General features: G+C 39.2%; 1 long non-coding RNA gene and 1 other non-coding gene across 12 annotated transcripts in view; one reads left to right on the top strand and one right to left on the bottom strand.

Moving 5' to 3' along the window:
- Positions 1-7,532: 7,532 nt before the first annotated feature.
- On the bottom strand, positions 7,533-7,605 carry TRNAS-GGA (transfer RNA serine (anticodon GGA)). The gene has a single exon. It is a non-coding gene; the product is annotated as a tRNA-Ser (tRNA).
- Positions 7,606-19,140: 11,535 nt separating this feature from the next.
- LOC147370916 (uncharacterized) overlaps positions 19,141-22,567 on the top strand; it is a 432,430-nt gene continuing 429,003 nt past the window's right edge. For 5 of the 11 annotated variants that reach the window (XR_015165610.1, XR_015165606.1, XR_015165609.1 and 2 more), the window contains exon 1: positions 19,162-19,460. This is a non-coding gene — a long non-coding RNA (uncharacterized LOC147370916). Of the gene's footprint in view, positions 19,461-22,567 lie in introns of all 11 variants that reach the window. The other 6 variants (XR_015165616.1, XR_015165615.1, XR_015165613.1 and 3 more) reach the window with 3 other exon arrangements.

The following is a 22,567-nucleotide window of genomic DNA, read 5'->3' as shown; positions in this document are numbered from 1 at the left end:
TGCACAAGACACATACATACACTCAATCACTGTTTCCTTTTTTGGTAATGATTGTTTCTTCATTCTGAGGTTATTTCTTTCTACTGATTTCTAGAATTAAATGTCCTTTCTCTTGAGAACCTAGGATATGAATAGGGAATAGATGACTTTCTTAGTGCTTCAAACTTCAAGATAAAATAAAAATGGATTAAAGGGTCCTATTTCCCTTGATTTTTAAACTAATATTATAGGACCATGAAATTTCAGTCTTAGAACCAGGTCTCACTTCTTTGTCTTCTTTCGGCCATAAATAACAAATCTGCTCCCCAAAATGAAAGGCTACTGCTTTCAAAATGGTTTCCTCCTCTGGACTCTGGTCCTACCTGTTGTCTTTACCCTTCCTTTGCAGATTATGATGCCTTGCATTGTAAGTATAGATTTATATCCTAGCTAGTAAAATAGATTGTAACCACACCCAGGAAGTGTCACTTTCTTTCCATGTATTGCCATAATCTACACATAACAGATGTCCAGATGTCTTAAAGTAAGTTTAATGTCAGAACCTTGGGGGAAGCTGCTGGAAATTAATAAGATAATGTTGATGATAGGTTATAGTTAGCACTTATTAAGTGCTTTCTATAGATTAGGCACTGTTGTAAGTATTCCAAGTGTGCACTTGGTTTAATCCTCCCAAAAGCCAAAAGAGTTAGGTTTATTATCATTGCTTTCATTTTAAAGGAAATGGAGATGACAAAAGGTTATTATTATCATTAAGTCATCTGCTTAGAGTCATACAGCTTTTACTTAGGAGTGGTAGGTTTTGAACCCAGATGGGTTTAGCTTGAGAGCTCAACATTCCTAGCCACCACACCATGCTGCCTTCTACAAGAATCATCCTGGTGGCTGCATTTAGAGATGAATGACAGCAACAGCAGCAGCAATTTACAACAAAGAGAACAACTGGATGATCTCAGGGCTGCGAGTGTGCTAAGGGATTTATCTATAGTATTTTGTGCTCATAACAAGCGTATGCTATCTAGGCTCCTGTTATCCCATTTTACAAATGAGGAAGCTGAGACACAGAGGTCTTGAGTGACTTGGCCAAAACTAGAAAGTGGCAGAAACCGCGACAACTAAGCATAGGTTTGTCTGACTCTAAACACCATGGGCTATGGTGGTGCACTTGAAGAGCTTCAGATTTGGGGCAGGAAGATTTCATCTCCAGCCTCTTCAGTAGCTGGCCATGGCCATGACCTTGGGCTCTCTGAGACTATTCTATCATCTAGACGGAGGAGGATATGTATTGTATAAGATGCTTAAGAAAGAGTAATGTGCTGCTTAAATGTGATTTATTTACATAAGTGGCAGATGCTTGTTACATTTCCTGGAGATGTAACATTTGGAAATTCAGAAAGCTCACTGCCTTTTCTCTTTCTTTCACTTGCTAACTCCCCATACTAGCAGGTACCTCAGAAAACTTTGGGCCCTTGTTGCTGAGTAGCTCTAGGAAATGTATTTGGCGTTGCTGATTTCCTCTAGCCACAGAAAGAAAATCAAGGCTGATGAACATCATGCTCATTAGGCAGACGTTTAGTTTTACCCAGCCACAGATATTAGGAAAAGATATTTATAGTTGACCTTTCAAGATTAATAATTCCTGTGAAAGAGAAACTGTGGTATTCCCCACAAATGAAAAAAGAAAATCCTGAGTGTTGAAGGAAGTAATTATTTTACTGCTTGTAGTGTAGTTTGTTACATTTATTAAAAATTTAATAAAACACATATGCATATCTATCACACTTAAAAGACAGTAATAATGTAAAGTCAGTCCAGTTTCCTTCTTTAAAATTGGATGTGTGACATTCTTAAGACTCTTAATTATTTTGATATTTTCTTAAAAATATGTGCACTAATCTTGTAATTTGGGAAACTAAAATTCTGTAACAATTAGTTAATAAGAAACTCAAGAATGGATCTTTCAGGCACATTAAAAATCAAATGCTAAAGCATGCATGATTTTAAATGTTAGGAAATAGAAAAATTACTAGGAGTTAGCATGTTCCTTTTTCTTAACTTTTGATCTTCCCTTATTCTTTCTTCTGACTCCACATTAGATTGACAACTGATTTCATGTTTAGGCATCATGTGTCTGGTGAAGGTTTCCCCGTTTTATCTTACTGTTTGGAAAAGGCAAGAAGTAGGAGAATTCATTTTGTCACCAAATACATGTGTTCTTGTTGAGGCAACTTCAGTTGAAAATCCTTATACCATAGGTAATTAAATGCTCTGTGCTTTGAATATTAAATATGCTCTTCGCTGGGTGAAAAAAACCCTTCAATCTTCCTAAACGGGAGTGACTTGAGTTTTGGAGATAGGGAGGGGCAAGGTGGAAGCTCCCAGAATGCAGTGTAAGTTAACATTGTGGGAATATTTACTTTAGTGAATACTTCATGCTTCCGGTTTGTTGTTTTTAGTGAGAGTAAAAAATTGTTAAAGTTAATCTGAAAAATATTTAAAAATAATTTTATAGACATAAAAGCATTTCCTGAATAGTAACACCTCATCTTTTCTTTTTGAAGTTGTACACTCTAAGAGGATTTCAAAAAGATTTTTATAAAATAGTGACCATTGCCACATCAAATAACAGCCATGTTTTTCTTAAGCATTTTCCTTTGAAGTCTTTGTTCACATATTATAAGAACTTTCAATTTTAGATTATTTAAAAAATTTGAAATGATATTGCATTTATTCCATTATTATCATTATTAAAGTCTACATAGTACCTTGATTTGGTTAGTCACTACTTATTTAACCATTTCCTTATTTTTTTATAATTAGGTTTTTGTTCATTCATTTTACTTTCCTAGAAATAACAACTACACATTTAGGTTTTCTTAATGTTTTGTCCCATTATCCCTATTATTTCCTTTGTATTTAGGTATCCTGTTTGTTGCTTTAAAAAATATGGTCTTGATAATCACCAATCATAATACAATAAGCCAAAATATGCCTACAGGATTTTTTCCTATAGTGAGCTATTTCTTTAGGACAAATTTTCTTTTCTCTGCTTGAGCAACTTTTTGGCCATATTGTATGAAGTTTTATTAATTATTTATAACCCAGCTTAAATATCTTTTTACTGAGGTTTTCATTCATATTCTGTGGCAGTGTCTGTCACTTTGTCCTTTATACATCAGTTCTTTGTAGCAGAGACTACCTTGTAGTACAATTATGTGTAATTAAAACAATTTACTGCCCGTTATACACTGTGCATTTGTTGAAGACAAGCCCCTGAGTGTATTTTGTACATCATCTCAAATTCATAGAACAGTTTTAGACAAATTCAGTGTTGATTAAATACATGATTAAATTAAATAAAAGAGCTTGCCAGGGCCTAGACAAGTGGAAAAAGAAATAAAACTCTGTATTAGAAGAGTCAGGGAGAAGAGGGACTACTGAGGGCTGGAGGAGGAGAAGGCAGGAAGCCTACTTCTACTGAGCATTGTTATACCAGGCACTGTGCCAGGCGCTTTACATACCTCATGCCATCGAACCCTGAGAACAATGCTGAAGCAGGTTCTGTTGCTCTCATATTGCGGATACAAAAATGAATGCTGAGAGGGGAGGTGTCAAGATGATGGAATAGGAGGATGCAGAATTCCTTTCTCCTCACAAGCACATCAGAATACATCTACAAATGGGACAGTTCTCACAGAGCACCTGCTGAACATTCGTGGAAGACTTCAGACAACTTAAAGGACAAGAAAAATTCCCTTGCAATCAGGTAGGGTAAAAGAAAGAAAAATAAAGGAAGAAAAAAGGAGTCAAAAAAGGGACCAGAAACTCTGGTGGGAAGTTGAAGGTGAGGAGAGGTTTCTGTACTCAGAAAACCACCCCTTCACAGTGGGAAAATCAGCTAGGACAGAAATGAACCTTTAGGAGATCAAAGGAGAATGTTGTGGGCAGTTTGTGGAAGGCAGGGCAAAGCAAGAACTATACCCTTGGTCTGTACTGAAGCCCTGTACACCCCAGCTTGAGTGTGTCTCCTGTTTTGGAGTAGAATAAAAATCATGTGGTCACCTCAACAGATGCAGAATAAACTTTTGACAAAATTCAATACCCATTATGATAAAAACTCTCAAGAAAGTGAGCATAGAAGGAACCTACCTCAACTTAATAAAGACCATATATGACAAATCCACAGCAAACATCATGGTCAGTGGTAAAATGCTGAAAGCATTTCCTCTAAGATCAGGAACAAGACAAGGGTGTGCACTCTTACCACTATTATTCAACATGGTTTTCAAAGTCCTAGCCATGTCAATAAGAGAAGAAAAAGAAACAAAGGGAATCCAAATTAGAAAAGGAGAAGTAAAACTGTCACGTCGCAGATGACATGATACCATACATAGAAATCCTAACAATACCACTAGAAAACTACTAGAGCTAATCAATGAGTTTAGTAAAGTCACAGGATACAAAATTAACACACAGAAATCTCTTGTATTCTTATATACTAACAACAAAAGATAAGAAAGAGAAATTAAGGAAACAATCCCATTTACTATTGCAACAAAAAGTATAAAATATCTAGGGATAAGCCTATCTAAGTAGGCAAAAGACCTGTATGCAGAAAACTCTAAGATATTGATGAAATAAATCCATGATGACAAATAGATGGAGAGAGATACCAGGTTCTAGGATTGGAAGAATCAATATTGTGAAAATGACTTTACTACCCAAAGAAATTTATGGATTCAAAACAAGCCCTATCAAATTACCAATGGCATTTTTCACAGAATTAGAACAAAACGTTTTACAATTTGTATGGAAACACAAAAGATTCCGAATAGCCAAAGCAATCTTGGGAAAGAAAAATGGAGCTGGAGAAATCAGGCTCCTGACTTCAGACTATACTACAAAGCTACAGATTCAACAGTATGGCTCTGGCACAAAAACAGAAATCTAGATCAATGGAACAGAATAGAAAGCTCAGAGAGAAACACACCCACCTATGGTCACCTACTTTGTGACAAAGGAGGCAAGAGTATACAATGAAGAAAAGACATTCTATTCAATAAGTGGTGCTGGGAAAACTGGACAGCTACATGTAAAAGAATGAAACTAGACCACTGTCTAACACCATACAGGATAATAAACTCAAAATGGATTAAAGACCTAAATGTAAGGCCGGATGCTATAAAACTCCTAGAGGAAAACATAGGTAGAATGCTCTTTGACATAGATCACAGCAAGATCTTTTTTGACCCCTACCAGAGTAATGAAAATAAGAACAGAAATAAACAAATGGGACATAATTAAACTTAAGTGCTTTTGCACAGGAAATGAAACCATAAACAAGATGAAAAGATTACCCTCAGAATGGGAGAAAATATTTGTAAATGAAGTAACTGACAAAGGATCACTCTCCAAAATATACAAATAGCTCATGCATTGCAATAAAAAACAAAAGAAAACAAAACACAACCCAATAAAAAAAATAGGTGGAAGACTCTTCTTCTCTGAAGAAATAGACATTTCTTCAGAGAAGATATACAGATGGTCAACAAACACATGAAAATATGCTGCTGCTAAGTCACTTCAGTCGTGTCCGACTCTGTGCAACCCCAGAGACGGCAGCCCACTAGGCTCTCCTGTCCCTGGGATTCTCCAGGCAAGAACACTGGAGTGGGTTGCCATTTCCTTCTCCAATGCATGAAAGTGAAAAGTGAAAGTGAAGTCGCTCCGTCGTGTCCGACCCTTAGCGACCCCATGGACTGCAGCCTACCAGGCTCCTCCATCCATGGGATTTTCCAGGCAAGAGTACTGGAGTGGGGTGCCATCGCCTTCTCCGGAAAAGATGCTGGAGACCAGTAATTATTAGAAGAATGCAAATCAAAACTACAATGAGTTATCACCTCACAGTGGTCAGAATTGCCATCATCAAAAAATCTACAAACAATAAATGATGGAGAAGGTGTGGAGAAAAGGGAACCCTCTTTCCCTGTTGGTGGGAATGTAAATTGATATAGCCCTATGGAGAACAGTATGGAGGTTCCATAAAAAGCTAAAAATTGAACTACCATATAACTCAGCAATCCCACTATTGTGCATGTACCCAAAGAAAACTGTAATTCAAAAAGATACATGCACCCCAATGTTCATTGCAGCACTATTTACAATAGCCAAGATGTGGAAGCAACCTGAATGTCTATCAATAGAGAAATGAATAAAGAAGATGTGGTACATATATACCACAGAATATTACTCAGCTGTAAAAAGTAACACAGTTGTGTCTTTGGCAGAGACATGGATGGACCTAGAGACTATCATACAGAATGAAGTAGAGAAAAACAAATATAATATATTACTGTATATATGTGGAATCTACAAAGAGGGTATAGATGATATTTTTTGCAAAGCAGAAATAGAGACATATACTAGGGAACAAAAATATGGAGACCATGGGGGAAAGGTGGTGGGCGGGCTGATTCGAGAGATTGAGATTGGCATATGTACACTACCATGTAGAAAACAGATAATTAAGGAGAACATACTATAGAGCATAGGGAACTCAGTGTTCTGTGGTGACCTAAATGGGAAGGAAACCCAAAAGAGAGGGGATACATGTATACACATGGCTGATTCACTTTGCAGTACAGCAGAAACTGACACAACAGTGTAAAGCAATTATACTCCAATTTAAAAAAAATCATTGCAGCACTATTGACAATAGCCAAGACATAGAGGCGACCTATGGAGAAGGCAATGGCAACCCACTCCAGCACTCTTGCCTGGAAAATCCCATGGATGGAGGAGCCTGTTAGGCTGCAGTCCATGGGGTCGCTAAGGGTCGGACAGGACTGAGAGACTTCACTTTCACACATTGGAGAAGGAAATGGCAACCCACTCCAGTGTTCTTGCCTGGAGAATCTCAGGGATGGAGGAGCCTAGTGGGCTGCCGTCTCTGGGATCGCACAGAGTTGGACACGACTGAAGCAACTTAGCAGCAGCAGCAGAGGCAACCTAAATGTCCATCATCAGATGAATGGATATCAACCTGGATGGACCTAAAGATGATCATACTAAGTGAAGTAAATCAGACAAAGACAAATATCACTTATATGTGAAATCTAAAAAATGATACAAATGAACTTCTTTACAAAATAGAAAAAGACACAAATTTGCACACAGATTTATGGTTACCAAAGGGGAAAGATAGGGGGGATAAATTAGGAGCTTGGGATTAATGTATACTCACTATACATTCACTATATAAAATAGATAAAATAATCAACAAGGATGTACTGTATAGCACTGATAACTCTACTCAATACTCTGTAATTACCTATATGGGAAAAGAATCTGAAAAAGAATGTATATATATATATGTGTGTGTGTGTGTGTGTGTGTGTGTGAAAGTGAAAGTGAAGTCGCTCAGTCGTGTCCAATTCTTTGGGACCCCAGGGACTGTAGCCTACCAGGCTCCTCCCTCCATGGGATTCTCCAGGCAAGAGTACTGGAGTGGGTTGCCATTTCCTTCTCCAGGGGATCTTCCTGATCCAGGGATCGAACCTGGGTCTCCTGCATTCCAGGCAGACGCTTTAACCTCTGAGCCACCAGGGAAGCCCGTATGTATGTGTGTGTGTATGTGTGTTAATTGGCTTCAGTCATGTCCAACTCTTCATGACCCTATGGGGTATAGTCTGCCAGGCTCCTCTGTCCATGGTATTTTCCAGACAAGAATACTGGAGTGGGTTGCCATGCCCTCCTCCAGGGGATCTTCCCAACTCAGGGATCGAACCTGCGTTTTTTCCATCTCCTGCTTTGTCAGGCAGGTTGTTACCATTAGTGCCACCTGGGAAGCTTTCACAACAAGCAGGATGCAGAAAATGCTTTCCAACAGTTCACTGAATCCTGAAGCATGGATTTTTATGCTACAGGAATAAACAAACTTATTTCTTGTTGGCCAAATTGTTGATTGTAATGGTTTCTATTTTGATTAATAAAGATGTGTTTGAGCCTAGTTATTAATATAATGATTAAAATTCATGGTCTGAGACCACAGTTATGTTTGTACTAACCTAATAGTTAGAATGAATATAGAATGTTAATAATTACTCAGTGAATGTTAATATTTTTCTTAAATTTAATTTTTATTTAAATTAGATATGTAGATGACATCAGATATACAGATGACACCACCCTTATGGTAGAAAGTGAAGAGGAGCTAAAGAGCCTCTGGATGAATGTGAAAAAGGAAAGTGAAAAAGTTGGCTTAAAACTCAACATTCAAAAAATGAAGATCATGACATCTGGTCTCATGACTTCATGGCAAATAGATGGGAAAAAAATGAAACCATGACAGACTTTATTTGCTTGGGCTCCAAAATCACTGTGGATGGTGACTGTAGCCATGAAATTAAAAGACATTTGCTCCTGGGAAGAAAAGCTATGACAAACCTAGACAACATATTAAAAAGCAGAAACATTACTTTGCTGTTGAAGGTCCATATAGTCAAAGCTTTTTTTTTTTTTTCCAGTATTCATGTATGGATGTGAGACTTGGACCATAAAGAAGGCTGAGCGCCAAAGAATTGATGCTTTTGAACTGTGGTGTTGGAGAAGACTCTTGAGAGTCCCTTGGACAGCAAGGAGATCAAACCAGTCTATCCTAAAAGAACTCAACCCTGGATATTCATTGGAAGGACTGATGCTGAAGCTGAAGCTCCAATACTTTGGCCACCTGATGTGAAGGGCTGACTCAACGGAAAAGACCCTGATGCTGGTATAGACTGAAGGCAGGAGGAGAAGGGGACGACAGAGGATGAGATGGTTGGATGGCATCACTGATTCAATGGACATGAGTTTGAGCAAGCTCTGGGAAATGGTGATGGATAGGGAAGCCTGGCATGCTGCAGTCCATGGGGTTGCAAAGAGTTGGACATGACTGAACAACAATTTTTATTTTACCTTGGAATGTAGTTGATTTGCAATATTGTGTTAGTTTCAGTTGTACAGGAAAATGATTCAGTTACATATATATATATATTCAGTGTTTTTTATATATATATATACACTCATATTAGTTTCAGGTGTGCAGCAAAGTGATTGTTTCATATATATATATATTCATATATAACTGAGTATAATTTTTCTGGTAGCTCAGATAGTAAAGAATCTGACCACAATATGGGAGACCTGGGTTCGATTCCTGGGTTGGGAAGATCTCCTGGAGAAAGAAGTGGCAATCAGCTCCAGTATTCTTACCTGGAGAATGCCATGGGCAGAGGAGTCTGGTGGGCTACAGTTCATGGGGTCACAAAGAATTGGACATGACTGAGCGACTAACACTTTCACTTTTATATATATATATATGAAACTGAATCACTTTGCTGTACACCTGAAACTAACACAATATTGTAAATCAGCTATATTCCAAGATAAAATAAAAATTAAATTTAAGAAAAAATATAATATTCATTGAATAATTACTAACATTTACTCTGGAGCTGGAGGAGAGGCAGAAGGGGCATTTCACTGAAGTTCAAAAGAAGAGATGGACGGGCAGATTCTGTGGAGGCTCACGCACAGAGAGGCGTGATCAGCTAGTGTTACAGGAGATGGTGAAGACCCAGCTGGCTAACCTGGAGAGCTCGAACAGGCTTGGGAGGTGGGTAATCTGCTGCTTTAAGATCGTTAAGCCTTTAAAGTTGCTGACAGAGTAGAAGGGGTTAAGGTTCTTGTGAAGGGCGTGTCTGTGTAAATAATGGTTATCACTAGGCAGCCGGGGCAACTCCTGATACCCAAGGCAGGTCATATTCTCACTACTGCTCTGTTACCAGATGATTAAGGCTGAGCCCCTAGGAATTAATTTACATTGCCCAGAGCCTTTGGGAATGCTCAGTTGAGAGTTTTAATAAAACAAAAGAGATAGTTGAACAAAGAAAAATAGTTCAAGATAGAAAGAAGGCTCTGATACTTGAAGGATTATATGAAAAAATAAAATGCATTATTTAAAAGGGAAAAGATGATTAGCAAAAGTTGGTATTTAATTTTCTTTGTCTCTTTTCCATAGGGCACTTGTAAAATGAAATACATTATTTAGGCACGAGTGGTGTCTTAGTCTGTTTAGGCTACTATAACTGAAATATCATAGATGGGTGTCTTTTAAACAAGTTTCTTTCTCACGGTTCTGAAGGCTGGAAGTCCAGGATTATTGCACTGGCAGATCTATATCTGATGAGGCCTACTTCCTGGTTCAGAGACAGTCACCTTCTGATTGTATCCTCACGTGACAGAAGGGGCGTGAAAACTCTCTGGTGCCTCTTTCATAAGGGCACTAATCCTGATCATGAGGTCTCTGTCCTCATGACCTCTTCACTTTCCACAAGCCCTTCCTTCAAATACCAACACTTTGGGATATTAATTTTGAAGGAAAAACATATTTGCCTATAGCAGGTGGTTATGGGCACTTTGTGCTTTGTAGTTGTGTCTTGGGTCCTTCCCACCACCACCATCACCGAGTCAACATGTTGTGCGCCTCCTGACATACAACACTGGATGCTTTGGGCACAGTAGTAGGTATAAGGCCTACTTCCTACTCTCGAAGAGGAACTGGGATGTGTAGGGAGGACAGCAAGGGAACTAGCATTTACTGAGCACTTTCTCTGTGCCATCCACTTATATCAAGTATATACCATGAGGAGAGACTGAAAAATATTTCTATCTTGACAGCTGGCATTGCCAAAAAAGTTATTTTAGGAAGAGAAGAGTTATTTAGAAAACTTTGTTAGACTACTGTGATGGTGGAAAGTGAGGACTGGTGACCCAGTATGAAGACCATGCTGTAAGGAGATGGCAAAAGTGAAAATTAAACATTTTAAGAGGAGGTAAACAGTGAAAGTCAGGTATGGTGCCCCACATTTACTACTTCTGGAATGAAATACAGATGAGCTTGATTGGCTTAATTCATCCCCCATGATTATATATACTTGTACTCAAACTTCCTAAGCAAGGAAAAGGGATTCTGAGTTCTAGCTTTAGAGATAAGAGTCATAATTTAAGGCGTTCTTTAAACATGTAAAAGTTGTTCTGAAGCTGTTGGGAGAGCCAAAATATTATAGGCCCACTATAAATAAAGATTCTCTTTTAAATATATTTCCATCTCTCCTTTCTTAATTACAGAGACCTGTGAAAAATAGTGCCAAGGGTTACCATGTACAGAAATATTAGCTGTTCAGTGCATAACTCCCAAGGGTGAGCCATTCATGTAGACTCAGATGTGAATTGTTCCTCTAGAGTCATGCAAGTTGGAAGCCCTAAAAGTGCCCCTTGCATTTGCAATACTACTTAAGAAGAAAAAGCATTATAGAATGCCTACTGTAATTAAGTTACAATCTTGCTGCAGGTCAGTGGAATGGTCCAGAGCAAGGACTTTGAAACCCTAGTTTTGAATTTCACACCTTTCACTTATCAGTTGTGAGGCCATGGACAAATTATCTAAAGTCTCAGAATCTTCCTTTCTTTGTCAGTAAAATGAAGGTGCCAATATTTACCTCATCAATATTTTCTTGGGCTCTAAAATCACTGCAGATGGTGACTGCAGCCATGAAATTAAAAGATGCTTGTTCCTTGGAAAAAAAGCTATGACAAACCCAGACAGCATATTAAAAAGCAGAGACATTACTTTTCTGACAAAGGTCCACCAGGTCAAAGCTATGATTTTTCCAGTATTCATGTATGGATGTGAGACTTGGACCATAAAGAAGGCTGAGTGATAAAAAATTGATGCTTTTGAACCGTGGTGTTGGGGAAGACTCTTGAGAGTCCCTTGGATTGCAAGGAGATCAAACCAGTCAATCCTAAAGGAAATAAGTTCTGAATATTCATTGGAAGGACTGATGCTGAAGCTGAAGCTCTAATACTTTGGCCACCTGATGCAAAGAACCAACTCATTGGAAAAGATTCTGATGATGGGAAAGACTGAAGGCAGAAGAAGGGGACGACAGAGGATGAGATGGTTGGATGGCATCACTGACTCGATGGACATGAGTTTGAGCAAGCTCTGGGATTTGGTGATGGACAGGAAGCCTGGTGTGCTGCAGTCCATGGGGCTGCCAAAAGTCGGACATGACTGAGCTACTGAACTGAACTGACTAATTGTTATGTATGTCTAATCCGGGTTGGGGCTTCCCTGTTACCTCAGACAGTAAAGAATCCACCTGCAAAGCAGGAGACCTGAGTTCGATTCCTGGATTGGGAAGATCTCTTGGAGAAGGGAATGGCTACCCACTCCAGTATTCTTGCTTGGAGAATCCCATGGACAGAAGAGCCTGGTGGGCTACAGTCCATGTCATGTCAAAGAGTCAGACACAACTGAGCAACTAAGCATGAATCCAGAGGAAGCATGTGGAAAATGGTAGCTGTAATTACGATTTATAAGCATTAGCTCACTTAATTTCCATTGAAGTCTTATAATTTAGTTCTAATTCATGGGGAAAATGAGGTTTAGAGAACATAAGACTTATGCAAGATAATATATCTGTTTAGGGTGACAGAGCATGGATTCATGCTCATATTTGGGAACCTGTGGTTATTCTACACTGACAACTTGATTTTTACCTATTTCCAAGGATAAATCTTCAATATAAACTCCTTTTCCTCTGAGCCTGTCTTGCCATGTCCAACATAAATATTAATGCAGCTACCATCTGTCATCATGCAAAAGCACTTGGTCAAATCTATTTTAGCAAATGAAGTAAAATTGCCTTTTGTTTGGTTTAGTGTATGTGTGCATATTATGCTTACTTGTGACTATCCAGTCCGCTTTTGAAATGAAGTCTTGGTTACCTAGGGAACTGGAATATAGTTCTGGTAAATGTTTTTCTTTTTAATGAGACACAAGTTCAAAGTGGTTAGAATTGTTGGCTGAATTTCAATTGGTAACCTCTGTATTGACTGGAAAGTAACATAACTTTAGTTTTTTACATAAAAATAAAATTAAAGGTGGGAAAAAATTAAAGGAGTTGATGAGAGTTGGTAAAAAATAAGAATCTTTAAGTTGCAGACAATTTACTTGCAGTTCAAAGCTAGCTAATTAATATCTTTATTTCAGACTGTATAATTTGCACACATTTTTTTCCACTTTGGGACAAGTTTTATATATTTTAAATAGGAATAAATTTCACATGCCATGTTAATAGGAGATTTGCAGGCATTCATGGTTTTAAGTTCTTTCCTGGAATGGTAGTATATAATGTCTGTGGGATCTGCCTCTTGATAGACTTATTTTTTTTTTTAAAGAAACCTGAGCACTGAAGAATTGATGCTTTTGAACTATGGTGCTGGAGAAGACTCTTGAGAATCCCTTGGACTGCAAGGAGATCCAACCATTCCATCCTAAAGGAGATCAGTCATGGGTGTTCATTGGAAGGAGTGATGCTGAGGCTGAAACTCCAATACTTTGGTCACCTCATGTGAAGAGTTGACTCATTGGAAAAGACCCTGATGCTGGGAGGGATTGGGGGCAGGAGGAGAAGGGGACGACAGAGGATGCGATGGCTGGATGGCATCACTGACTTGATGGACGTGAGTTTGAGTGAACTCCGGGAGTGGGTGATGGACAGGGAGGCCTGGTGTGCTGTGATTCATGGGGTTGCAGAGTCGGACACGACTGAGCAACTGAACTGAACTGAATTTAGTTCACAAAACTCTTACAGTGCATCAACTTTCATTATAGAAATAAGTGATTTAAAAATGAAATAAAAATTACCTAGTGTCCCTTTCTCTGACCCAGGAACTATAACTTGTAAACACAAGGCCGTGACAGAGAGATCCAACCTAAAGTCATAGGATTTGGGGAACTAAAGGCATAGGTCAAAGCAATGTTTGCTGAGTAAATCTGAGGCTCCTCTGCCAAGGAGAATACCACAAGTGCCAGCCTGGAAGTCTGGAGGGATGGAAATATAAGGACTCAGAAGGAAAAGTTTGGAGCCAGGTAAAGACTCAAAAGTTATGAACATGAACTGCAATTGAATGAGGGGAAAGTCGGATGATGGTATTTGTGTTTTACTTTAATGGTATTCAGTTCAGTTCAGTCGCTCAGTCGTGTCCGACTCTTTGCAACCCCATGAACTGCAGCATGCCAGGCCTCCCTGTCCATCACCAACTCCCTGGAGTCCACCCAAACCCATGTCCATTGAGTCGGTGATGCCATCCAACCATCTTATCCTCTGTTGTTTAATGGTGACCCGTGATCAAATCTTAGATTGGTCAGCTTATGTTAAGAAGCCAGAGTTGGGGCAAACATGTTCTCACTGAGTGTGTATTTTAATTTTTCCATGTTTTCTTTTCATCTTTTAGATTAATCAGAATTAAGTTTGGCCATGAGGGATTGTCTGCAGTCTGGTTTCCTAAAAGCAGAGCCTGAGAATATGGAGCCAAGGGGAGGTATGTACAACAGTCCAGGGCTGAGGTTGAAATTGAGATCCAAGCGTGTAACTACAAAAGCGTTAATTTAATGGTCTGGGCAGAGAGATAATCCGTTATGTGGTAGGAATCAGAGACTCCCCAACAGAGCAAGCAGTATGGGAAAAAGAGGCAGGGTTTTGCCCTGAGGTTCTGAATGTAACCACAGAGACATTTCCTAAAGTGCTTGTTGCTGGTCTGTTAGAACTAGAAAGGACATTCTTACAGGCACTCATTCATTTAGACTAATAGGAACTTGAAGGATGGATATGATCTGATGGAAGGATATAAGGGAGGGTATTTCAGTGAAAGTGTGCTCAAGATGAGTCAATATGGGAGGAGTGGTTGAAATTTTCCATAAATCCTGTGAATCCATTCCCCTCTGCTGTGTGACACCAACATCAAGCCATTTAAGACTTACTTCTAGGATACATCCAGGTTCTTTCAGTTGAGCCCTTACCTTAGGAAATACTGGGATAATAAAGCAAGCTGTTGGTGATGCTATGAGTTAGTTGGGTACTCATTGTTCTGAAGAGCCTCCTTTACACTCGTAATAATATTCTATGACTGGATGGAAGACATTCCTATAAAGACATTCAGATGGAAAAGATGAAGAACTTTCCAGGAAGTTCACTGAAAGGCAAAATATTTTCAGCCTGAAGTAGGCAGTGGCAGCTCACCACCTGAGAAAATGCAGAAGAGAGACAAACTGTGCAATGGCCAGCAATTAGAGGAGAAGGGCAAGGTGACCTTCTAAGAACTAGTCATCAGAGCAGGAAAGTCTGAGTAATGCAATAAAGAGGCACAATATAACCATAATGGGGTTGTGTGAGTATGGCACTACACATAGGAGAGGACTGAGGGGAAGAGGACAGAAAAGAGATGGAGCAATCAGACACTGACCAGACACGCCCAGAGGGAGCACGTGGACCAGCCCTGGTGGGAGGGGGAGTTGGTTGTCAAAACTAAGGACACAGCTGGTTTCTGCCTATATGATAAGGATTTTATCTTGTTTGAGGTTAACAAAATCATTTAGTATGTATTCAATATAACATGCTGCTCTCAAGCATGTTTCTGTTTTAAAAATTACTAGCTACCATAGTGGAGAAGGCAATGGCACCCCACTCCAGTACTCTTGCCTGGAAAATCCCATGGATGGAGGAGCCTGGAAGGCTGCAGTCCATGGGGTCGCTGAGGGTCGGACACGACTGAGTGACTTCACTTTCACTTTTCACTTTCATGCATTGGAGAAGGAAATGGCAACCCACTCCAGTGTTCTTGCCTGGAGAATCCCAGGGACAGGGGAGCCTGGTGGGCTGGTGTCTATGGGGTCGCACAGAGTCGGACACGACTGAAGTGTGACTTAGCATAGCATAGCTACCGTAGAGAATGGCAATAGGCTGGTGAAATACTTAACTTTGGGTGAATTTTACCAGCCACCTGTATCCCCAAATTTGTGCTCAGACTGGACAGTTTCTCCTAATTCAAGCCTACCTATATCCTTATTTTCTGATAGGAACAAAAAGGTTTGGGCACTTACTTGTATATTTGAAATAAAGGATCTTAGATGTAAAGCTGTTATGTACAAGTGTGGACAAGCTGCCTGCTCTCAGAAACACTTCCTTTCCCAAGCGCATAAAGGTGTAAATTCAATGACAAATTTCTACAAATAAATCACTTCATATACACTTGCTGATCTATGAATTACAATGCTTTCAGGAACAAAAAGAAATGGACTGAAATGTTTATATGGACATGTAAATTCTTCAAATTTTAAAAATACAACCAAGGACATTTAAATATTCTTAGAGGCCCCTTTTCAAGAGAACTGACTTAAGATTTTTTTCTGTTCTCAACTACCTGTATTTAATTGTTATGAGAAGAACTAGAAAAATCGATGTGTTTGTCCCTCACAATAGGTATGAAGGCTAATGCTCTGCTGGAGGGCAGGACACTTTTAAATCTCTTCTGAGTGAATTGCTAGTACATTATAAATCTCCTGGAAGTGCTGAATTATTAGCTTTTAAAGAACAGGCATGCATGGCGGTCAAGTAAATTGTTTATAATATATATTAATAGTTACATATGATGCTATTTGATAATCTAAATAGGATGGCATAGAAGCATAAAATGCATCTTTGAATAAGATTCTACGGAGAGAAAACCTTGACATTACTGGCTTTAACATTTGTGTTTTCTTTTTCACTATTCCTGACCAACCCTGAAAATCCATGGACTGTAATCCTTTGTCATTCAACTAAGGCATACATAGCATGGAGTTTATTTTAGTCACAAAATTTATGTTTATGACCTTGTAAGTTCTTTTGTTTCTGTCCCTATAAAATCCTTATAGATCAGTTAAAAGTTTTCACTAACAATTACTGAATTTTTATAGGAGAAATTGTATATTGTAATGACATGTTAAAACACTTCTCATATTTGTTAATGGTCTGTCATGTGAATAAAGGTAGTGTTAGAAACATGTTTCCATGTATAATAGGAATTCTGAGAAGGAACAGAACCTGATAACTATGAAATGTTAGCGCATACATATGGGAGATCCAGGAAGGATAATAAAGAGGTTATGTACAGCTATAGCATTCTTTACTATTTCTTCTGTGTTTAATTCCTAGAGAAGAAAAAATTTTTCAAGGATATAGGAAGGCCAAAACTGTAGATCAAGTTTAAAGAGCTAGGCAAGAATTGAGGGCAGTTGGCAGCTCATAGAGTAAGAGCATGGAGGGTAAGGACTTAAGAATGGGCAGAAGTTCGCAGCAGCAAATGCAAGTAGTGTAAAAGGTGGAAGACTGCAGGTTGATCATATTGCCTGGAATCAAAATCTCTAGCTTTCTTAATAGGTATTTGTCTAATCTCTTTTTTTGAATACTGCCTCAGAGAAGGGCCACTGTATTTCAGGGTTGTTCTAATTTTCTGAAAGTTATCTACTGTACATCAAATACAGTTATTGGTGCTGGGTATACAGTGTTAAGAAAGACAAGGTCTGAAAACCTGGAACTTACATTTTAGTGAGGGCGGACAAAAACATGCTAGTAAATAGTGAACACAAACAAAAAATCAAAGTGACAATTATTGCGCAGAGAATTAAATTGGGTGATATCATATGGTGTGACTGCGAGGCCAAAGGAGACTCCCCTGACAAGGTAGCTAGCAAACTATGCAAAGACTGGAGGGGTTGGGGCTGGCAGAGGAGTACTTAACTCTAGGGAACAGCTTGCAAGAGACAAAAGGTTCTCAAGAACTTCAGTGTGTGTTAGAGGAGCTTAAGCAAGGCTTTTGTGATAAAGTGCAGTGTATGAGGAAGAGAGTAGCCCAAGATGTGGGTGGAAAGGAAAGCAAGGGCAGATCATCTAGGGCTTTGTGAGCTAGGCAAGAAGTTGGTTTTTATTTTAATTTTGATTAGAAAGTCGTTAGAAGTTTTAAATAAGAGAAAGGGACTGTGTTATGGAAATGAAAATCAGCACTCTGGCTGCTGGGTTGAGAATGGATGGTGGAGAGGTCACAGTGGAAGAAACGTGACACCACGGGGTTATAGTGATAGTTCTAACGAAAGGGGATGGTGGCTTGGACTGAGATGGTAGTGATGAGGAGGGAAAGACCTGAACATATTAGAGATACGTTTTGGAGAACTTGATGGATAGATTGGATACTGAATGTAAGGACAGAGAGTCATGGAACACGTTTAAATCTATGACGTGCAGGATGACTGGTGTTTCTGTTCCTTAAAGGGGCACATGTATTTTCATTTCTTCCCTGTATTAAGATACTGCAAGCAAAATAGTTTACAAATGTATTTGACATAGGCAAAGGCTAATAAGAAAGGAAGATGTTTACCATTATAGAGTTTATCCTATTTTTGCTAGAGTTCAAAAACATACACCTATTCTAAATTTATGAAATTAAAATTTTGAATGCATTTTAGAATCCAAAGTAGCTGTTAGTGACAAGATGTTTATCGAATGCATAAGCATTTTCTTGATATGGTGAGACTTCGTGTGTGTGTGCGTGTGTGTGTGTGTTTAGTCGCTTAGTTGTGTCAGACTCTTTACAACCCCATGGACTGTAACCTGCCAGGCTCCTCTGTCCATGGAATTCTCCAGGCAAGAATACTGGAGTGGGTAGCTCTTCCCTTCTCCAGGGGATCTTCCCAACCCAAGGATAGAATCCAGGCATCCGGCATTGTGGGCAGATTCTTTACCATCTGAGCTACCAGGGAAGCCCATGAATACTGGAGTGGGTAGCCTATCTGTTCTCCAGGGGATCTTCCTGATCCAGTAATCGAACCAGGTCTCCTGCATTGCAGGTGGATTTTTTTACCAGCTGAGCTACCAGGGAAACCTTGTGAGACTTCATAGGCAGTATTTAACAAAGAAAATAATTACACATATTAAGTTATAAAATAATGTGAAAGATTATGAAAAAAATAGATGGTAAAAGAAAAATATCTTGGGAAAATGCTTTGATAGATAAAACTGATAAAAGATCAATATCCTTATTTTCTATTGATACTTGTTCAGTCAATAAATCGTGTCTGACTCTTTGCTATCCCATGGACTCACACTAGGCTTCTCTGTCCTCCGCTGTCTCCCAGAGTTTGCTCACATTCACATGTATTGAGTCCATGATGTTACTTACTTACAAGTCAAGTAAATTGACTTCCTTACAAGTCAATTAAGTGATCCAAGTTAATTAAAAACCCCTGGCGCGTCTCCTTGGGCGCATGAGCGCCCAAACGGCATACAGGTAAAACGCCGCACCACAGCCGTTTCAGTCTTATTTTCTGTTCAAACAAGGCTTTTCAACCCTTGTGACCGTGTAAGGGGTTGGTGATGATGTTGCTGGTGTTTTCTCTGGCCAGTGCTAGGGCTCGTGGGAGCAGCCGCCCCAGAAAGGAACCATGATTTTAACAGCACAATTTTTGAATGAATTAACGGGCCTGACAGAAAACTCTCCCCAGCAAGAAGCACAGCATCCAGCGCTGGGACCACAAAAGGGTTTGTAAATAATTTTGTTGTTGTTTAGTCGCTAAGTTGTGTCTACCTCTTTGTGACCGCTTTGTGATTATTGTCCTGTGGAATTGTTCTTGTAAAAACCAAAGAAACCCTGACAAACTCTCCATTAGGAATATGAACACGCACCGTGAAAGGGCAGTTCTTTATTGCCGGGTAGTGTTTCACATCTTGAATATACTAGAATTTATTTCCCCATTGATGATGCTTTTGTTGTTTTTGATTATCATGAATAATGTTATGAACATTTTTGTGCAAGACTTCTTGTGGTCATGGTTTTCATTTCTCTTGGGTAAAATTCTTAGGAATTGAATTGCTGGGTCATGGTGTAAGTGTATGTTTAATGTGACAAGCTGCTAAACAGTTTTATAAAGTGATTGTAAGGTGGCTCAGACGGTAGAGAATCTGACTGCATTGCAGCAAACCCAGGTTCAATCCCTTGGTCAGAAAGATCCCTTGGAGAAGAAAATGGCTACCCACTCCAGTATTCTTGCCTGGAGAATTACACCGACAGAGGAGCCTGGCGGTCTACAGTCCATGGGGGTTGCAAAGAGTCGGACATGGCTGAGCAACTAACACACACACACACACACAAAGTGATTGTACAATTTTATACTTTCACCAGCATGTATACTGTCTTAACGTATGTTGCTACGTTTCTTTGCTAACATTTGGCGTTATCATTTTTAAAATTTAAGTTATTCCATTAGGTGTGAAGTGGCAGCTAACTGTAGTTATATTTTTCATTTCTCTGCTGACTAGTGATGCTGAGCACTTTTTCATGCGCTAATTGGCCATTCACACATCTTCTTTAGTGAAGTATCTATTCAGGACTTTTGCCCAAGGTTGTAGAGATACTCTCCTGAATGAATTTTCTTCTGGTAAGCCTTGCGGTTTTAGTATACCTTATTTTGTTGCATTTCAATTTGTTGTGACTTGCAGATTTTGCTTTTTTCTTTTTTTAAAACTGAAGACTTGTGGCAACATTTATTTGATTAAGGCTATTAGCATCGTTTTTCCAACAGCATTTGCTCATTTCATTTCAGTGTCACATTTTGGCAGTTCTCACAATATTTCAAACTTTTTCATTATTGTATTTGTTATAGTGATCTGTGATCAGTGATCTTCAATGTGACTGTTATGATCATTTTGAGGCAGCATAAACTGCACCCATATGAGATGGCAAACTTAATCGTTAAATGTTGTGTGTGTTCTGTTAGCTCCACTGATTGGCCATTCCCTTGTCTCTGCACTTCTCCTTGGGCATCTCCTGTGGTGACCTGGAACCATATCTGCAATATGGCTGAGGTGTGTCTATATACACTTAGGTTTATGATCTGTTTCAAATTAATTTTTGTGTATGGTATGAGATAGAGGTTAAAGTTCATATTTTCCACAGGTTTTTTTTTTTTTTTTCTAGTTTCAGTTTGATTTATTGAGTTTTCTTTCCCCATTGTTGTTTTAGTATCTTTGTTGAAATTCAGTTAAATGTGCATGTACAATTTTTTTTCCTGAACTCTACATCATGTTACATTGATCTCTTCACCCATTCCTATACTAAAGCTACAGTCCTGATTACTCCAACTTTATAATGTCTTGAAATCCATTTCATGAATGGTTCACAGTTTCTTCTGTAAAATTTTGTTGACTGTTTTAGATCTTTTGAATTTCTGTTTAAATTTCAGAATCAGCTTTTCAGTTGCTTCCTGAAAGCCTAGAGATATATTTGCATGCAGCACAAAAACACTTAAGACACAAGTCTAGGGATATTCATTGCTGTTTAGTTTGATTTAGCAACTGATTGTAAACATCCTAAATGTTGACCAGTGAAGAAATAGAACAATATGCCATGTCACACCCACACAATGGAGTTTTATCCACCTATTAAAGAATAATAAAGTAGATATGTAAGTGCTAATATGAGCAGTCTACAAATGTGTTGGTAAGTGAAAAAAATCAGTATGTGGAGCAGTGTATAGAGTATATTCCCATTTGTTTTAGAAATAAGGATATAGAGATAATATATACTTTTTATTTATGTGTGAAATTAACTGGTTCATTTAACTGAAAAGTATAGTTCAGTTCAGTTCAGTTCAGTCGCTCAGTCGTGTCCGACTCTTTGTGACCCCATGAATCGCAGCACGTCAGGCCTCCCTGTCCATCATCATCTCCCGGAGTTCACTCAAACTCACGTCCATCGAGTTGATGATGCCATCCAGCCATCTCATCCTCTGTCGTCCCCTCTTCCTCCTGCCCCCAATCCCTCCCAGCATCAGAGTCTTTTCCAATGAGTCAACTCTTCGCATGGGGTGGCCAAAGTACTGGAGTTTCAGCTTTAGCATCATTCCTTCCAAAGAACACCCAGGGCTGATCTCCTTTAGAATGAACTGGTTGGATCTCCTTGTAGTCCAAGGGACTCTCAAGAGTCTTCAGTTGTCTTCAAATAAGACTGGATCCAGGAGCTCACAGGCCATTCTAGATACAGCCTCTTGCTCTGTAGCTTGGCTCCACTTTTCTCTCTTTGGCTTCCTTGTCAGGCATCTTGTATGCCATTGGCAGTTCCAGGCTTCCATGGTTCTCACAGAAGTGCATAGGAGACATTATCCATCTCAGTGTTCCTTTATTAAGTCTAGTAGATATGGTCTGGTGTGAGTTATATGCCTATTCTGTGGCTCCATCACTGTGAATGGAGGAATGAACCACTTTGGCCAAGTAGATCATGTGTTCATGCTCCTGACTATCGAATAGAAAAAATCTCCTTGGGGAAGAAGCAGTTCAATGTAAGGGCTAATGTGCAACTTAAACCACATATGCCTGTTCAGTTCAGTTAGTCACTCAGACATGTCCAACTCTTTGCGACCCCATGGACCATAGCATGCCAGCCCTCCCTGTCCGTCACCAACTCCTGGAGTCTACTCAAACTATGTCCATTGAGTCAGTAATGACATCCAACCATCTCATCCTCTGTCATCCCCTTTGCCTCCTGCCTTCAATCTTTCCTAGCCTCAGGGTCTTTTCAAATGAGTCAGTGTTCACATCAGGTGGCCAAAGTATTGGAGTTTCAGCTTCACCATCAGTCCTTCCAATGAACA

This window comes from Bos grunniens, chromosome 6, assembly GCF_055505025.1.
Source record: "Bos grunniens cultivar Pamir isolate PY7600 chromosome 6, Bosgru_T2T1.0, whole genome shotgun sequence".
Classification (NCBI taxonomy): Eukaryota; Metazoa; Chordata; class Mammalia; order Artiodactyla; family Bovidae; genus Bos; species Bos grunniens.
The sequence above is the reverse complement of the archived record's forward strand: the minus strand, read 5'-3'. Positions and strand labels throughout refer to the sequence as shown.